The 5369-nt window shown below is 38.1% G+C and overlaps 1 protein-coding gene across 1 annotated transcript in view; it reads right to left on the bottom strand.

Moving 5' to 3' along the window:
- LOC136849580 (LIM domain only protein 3-like) overlaps nt 1-5159 on the bottom strand; it is a 34485-nt gene extending 29326 nt beyond the window's left edge. The window contains exon 1 of the mRNA XM_067122906.1: nt 4790-5159. The gene's annotated coding sequence lies outside the window, so the exon portion shown is untranslated. The remainder of the gene's footprint in view (nt 1-4789) is intronic.
- Nucleotides 5160-5369: the final 210 nt, after the last annotated feature.

Below are 5369 nucleotides of genomic sequence, written 5' to 3'. Positions count from 1 at the left end.
ATAATTTCATTTATAAAACAGGTCTGGTTAATATCTGATTAACTGTACAATTGTTAACGGAGCCGTTAATTCTCCTTAACCGGTTAATGACTAATTGTTGATTTCATTCATAATGAATGACGTAATTTAAAAAATGATGGCTCCGTGTTGAATAATAATAATAATAATAATAATAATAATAATAATAATAATAATAATAATAATACATTTATAAAAGAGGTCTGGTTAATATGTGATTAACTGTACAGGCAATTATTGACGGAACCGCTTATTCTCCTTTAACGGTTAATAACTCATTAGCTGACAGCTCCCTAGAAGCCGGGAAAAACAGCGTCAGGCGGAAATTGAAAATCTAGACGGGCGAGAAATAGTTTTCTTTCGCCGCTACCACTAGAGAAAAATCTAGCATCTAGAAACGACAGATTTCCAAAATGAATTAACAGGCTCTCGTGTCCGCCAACCACGTTAAGGGGGTTAGCGCCGTCAGTGCACCTCATGCGGCACACTGTAGGCATTACTTAGGGTTCTTCGGCCCCCAGCCGCAACCCTTTTCGTTCCTTTTACTGTTCCTCCTTTCACATATTCTCTTTCTTCCATCTTACTTTCCTCGACCCCCTCCTAACAATTGATTCTTAGTGCAGTTGCGAGGTTTCCCTCCAGTTACACCTTTCAAACCTTTTACTGTCAATTTCCGTTTCAGCGCTGAATGACCTCATAGGTTCCAGTGCTTGGCCTTTTGCCTAAATTGTATATTCAACTCAGTTCAATTCGTGTTCGCCAAATACTTGCGCGGTTGGCAAACTTTCTTTCGCTTTCACTGATCGTAATTCTCGTTTCTTGTCCTTGCGGTAACGAATGTTATGGAGTATTTTCGTATAAATTTGTCTCCAGGGTATAATTTGTCATAATAGGAGTTTATGACATAAGGTGGTTTGAATTTGTCGGCCATGACGCGTAAGATGAGTATGTATGTATGTATGTATATATATATATATATATATATAATATATATATATATATATATATATATTTATATATACTATATATATATATATATATATATATATATATATATACATATATATATATATATATATATATATATATATATATATATATATATATATATATGTGTGTGTGTGTGTGTGTGTGTGTGTGTGTGTGTGTGTGTGTGTAATGAACACATGAGCACGTATTTCACAGAAATCAATTTCTGACTCACATCGGGAACGAACCTCGGCCTCCCGAATGACAGGCCAAGGAGGTACTGACCGACCTACCAATCCTTGGCCCGTCACTCCTGGGGAGACAGAGAGGTTCGTTCTCGATGCGAGTCAGAAATTCATATACTATATATATATATATATATATATATATATATATATATATATATATATATATATATATATATATATATATATATATATATATATATATATATACAGTATATATATATATATATATATTTGTATCTTACTTCCGAATCTCTCTTGCTTGCTTGAATGACTGCATAGTTCTTGCAATTGAACAAGAATCGTCGACAGGTGGATTTGACGGAAGATAATTTGTTTTTAAAACTTATATTTCAGATTCCTTCGTTTTTAATGCCTCGTCATCTTGATATGACCCATTGTAAAATGGTTTTTTCACGCGAGATATATATGAATTTTAATATAAACCTTTGATATCCAGATTGTAGAGCTATGGGCAAGGCTGTCACACATACACACACACACACACACACTCTTATGCAATTACATGACCTCGCTTTTTCAGATATATCTCAATTTCAATACAAACTTTTGTCTCAAATCATATGTGGGGCAAGGCTGCCCCACACACACACACACACACACACACACACACACACACACACACACACACACACACACACACACACACACACTTGCATGACCTGTGTAAATGTTTTTTTCACTGTGATATATGATTTTAATAAAAACCTCTATCTCCAGATTGTAAAGTATATGGGCCAAGGCTGCACCCACCCCACACACACACACACAATTACATGACCAGTTGTAAATCAGTCGATATATTTTTAATATAAACCTTTTATCTCCAGATTGTAAAGTATATGGGCCAAGGCTGCCCCCGTCCCCCCGCAACACACACACACACACACACACACACGCACACAGTTACGTGACCCGCTGTAAGTCGTTTTTGACGCAAGACATATGTGAATTTTGATGTAACTGCCCCATTGCTGTGTAGTCGGCAATGCTGCGTGCGTGAGCCTCACAGCATTCCGATTGCGAGTTCCAATCCGTTTGAAGGCTCTCGTTTACTCTCTCATTTAGCCGCGCTTAATCTCTCATTTATCAAACATTCATACTACCCTTATAGATCTTTTTACTGCCTCATATCACCGCAATTACACCATTCACGTTAATTTATCAAAGTTAAATCAATAATTTTTTTATGATTAACGGCGGCTATAACTTAACTCTCTCATTTAACTGAACCTTTTCTCTCATTTATCAAACTTTTGTACTACCCTTATAGTCTTTTTACTGCCTCGAGTTTTCTGTACAGCGGATAATCAAGGCCAACGAAAATAAATCTATCTTTCGGTGGTGTCGGTGTAATGCTGTATTTGCCGCGGCCCGTGAAACTTTAACCACGGCCCGGTTGTGGCCTGTCCTATATCGTTGCCAGACTCACGGTTATGGCTAACTTTAACCCTAAATAAAATAAAAACTATTCAGGCTAAGGGCTGCAATTTGGTACGTGTTGATGATTGGAGGGTGGATGATCAACATTGCAATTTGCAGCCCTCTAGCCTCAGCAGTTTTTAAGATCTGAGTGCGGACAGGAAAAGTGCGGACAGAAAAAAAGTGCGGACGGACAGACAAAGCCTGGCACATTAGTTTTCTTTTCAGAAAACTAAAAGTTAAATCAGTTATTTTTGTTATGATTAACGCTAGGAACTATCACTTCGTATCACTGGACCTTTGACACTAACCGCACTGTAATTGTACTTCATAATAGTCTAAAAAGTTAAATCAATTATTTTTTTGTGATTAAAGCTAGGAATTATCACTCTATATCACTGGGCTTTTGACATTAACCGCACTGTAATTACACTATTCATAATAACCTAAAAAGTTAAATAAATTATTTTTTCTTGTAATTAACGCTTGTAATTATCACTCCGCATCACTGGGCCCTTTTCAAATGTAAATAATTTTCGTTTATCATTAACGCCATTATAATTATAACTCTGTATCAATGGGCCTTTGGCATTAACCGATGAACCTCAATGATATTGTAATACTTTTAATCCTAAGTTATCTATTAGTTTATTGATCGTAAATGAACCTGACGTACAGTATGTGTGGGCAAATCATCATGAAATGCCACAAATTATAATGCCCCCGCAGGGGGGTAGTGCTGTCAGTGCACCTAGCGCGGTGCACTTCGGCCCCTATGGCTGCTGCAACCCCTTTCGTTTCTTTTACTGTACCTCCTCTCATATTCTCTTTCTTCCATCTTAACTTTCCTCAACCCTCTCCTAACAATTGATTCATAGTGCAGCTGCTCTGAGGTTTTCCTCCTGTTACACCTTTCAAACCTTTTACTGTCAATTTCCGTTTCAGCGCTGAATGACCTCATAGGTCCCAGTGCTTGTAATTTGGCCTAAATTCTATATTCAGCTCGGCTCAATTTAGTTCAAACAAATTATGATGTGTTATGTAAAATGACACATAACGTAATGCGAGTGTACTAGGAAGATGTTGCGTATTACATTGGCAGTTCACGTTAGAACTTTGTTGTCATGGATTTCATTCGCAGGTGAGGGCACAGTTTATTGAATATTAACTATGTACTGAATGGTGTCATTTTTGTCATTTATCTCGTTATTTTCTGGAGTGCTTCCCAGTTTTGCAAAGTCGTTTTGTATGACCATTTTGATATTGACTGGACCGGAAAATGATCTTTTGTACGATATGGGAAATTTTGTCATTTTGAATCTTTTGTTGTTATGAAAGTTGTAATTTTGTGGTCTGTAAATCTATCTGTCTATCTATCTATCTGTCTATCTATCCATCTATCTATCAACTCTTTTCATAATAATATTCTGTCCGTAGATTCCCAGCAGTAGTCAGATTCTGTCCATACGCAAAACACTTTTTCCCTCGCTAGAATTATCAAGCACATCCAACGTGATCTGTACATTGTGTATATTGTGTCAATCTTGCGATCATCCGTCATAGATATCAACTCGCGTGCCTTCTATTCAGTTCTTATAATTAGATTATTGAGATCAATCTTGAGATCAATGCATTTATTGTAATCTGCTGTCATTGTACGTTAATTCGCGTACTTTCCATTCAGTTCTTATCATTAGATTATTGAATAATTTCATTTGCTCTCTAGCATGTGACTATATGATAATTACCGACAGATTCGTAAGACCTCGCGTATTAATTTTTTATATTTGCCATTTAACACTCGTATTAGAGTTGCTGCCTAATGTTTATATTTTTATTTGTTCTTTTGTAGTTACCTTCTTCATCTCTGTCAGCCGATTATCGAATGTCTTGCAGTGAAACGTAAGCATTTTGACATTTGCCGTGACCGTAAGACTTAAATTTGACTTTCGTAAACATTTACAATAAGCCCGAATCTTAACGCTCTTTGAATATGCTGTAAATATTTGAAATAATTTTACAAACTTACAGAATTTAAACGAAACAGTCCAAACCTGCACTTCAAATCCTCGACATCTCACTATCCCTTAAAACCGAGAGCGTCGCAGACTCACCTTCGTCGGGATCCGCGGGACTATATTTCAGAAGGGGAACCTATTCATCTCGAGGACGCCTCTCCGATGACCTAAGGGCAACACTTGTCATGAAATCGGCGAGATATATTACTTCGATATTTCACGTCAGATCTTCCTCGTCAGTTTTATCAGTCTACCGTTTCTTCTTTCGAATCGGAAGGAAACGGACACAGAATTAACGCCGAGGTTAGCGTATCACAGTGTTAAATGCGTTGAAATGCTAAAATTAACAAATCTGTTCCCGAACGAACATTTACGAGCCTTCTCCGCCACGTGGTCGTCGCACTCGCGAGCAGGACTGGTACGGAACTACCGTGAGTGACGTCCGTGCGGTGACTGAGTGGGCGGTCTTTGCACATGCTGTCATGTATCGGCACTCCCAAGCCCCGCCCCCCGCGCATGCGTCGTCGCAATCAGATAAAAGTTGGACAAATTCGCATGATTTCTCGCGATTTTTCCGCCAAGCCTCATCGACTGGCGTTTGCATCCGCGGCAGAGATGGCACCGCCGACTGCCGATGCGAAAGGCGACGTCATGCTTGCGATTGAAGTCGCTGCAA

Source organism: Macrobrachium rosenbergii, chromosome 21 (genome assembly GCF_040412425.1).
Source record: "Macrobrachium rosenbergii isolate ZJJX-2024 chromosome 21, ASM4041242v1, whole genome shotgun sequence".
Lineage (NCBI taxonomy): Eukaryota > Metazoa > Arthropoda > Malacostraca > Decapoda > Palaemonidae > Macrobrachium > Macrobrachium rosenbergii.
This window is presented reverse-complemented; position numbering and strand designations above follow the sequence as displayed.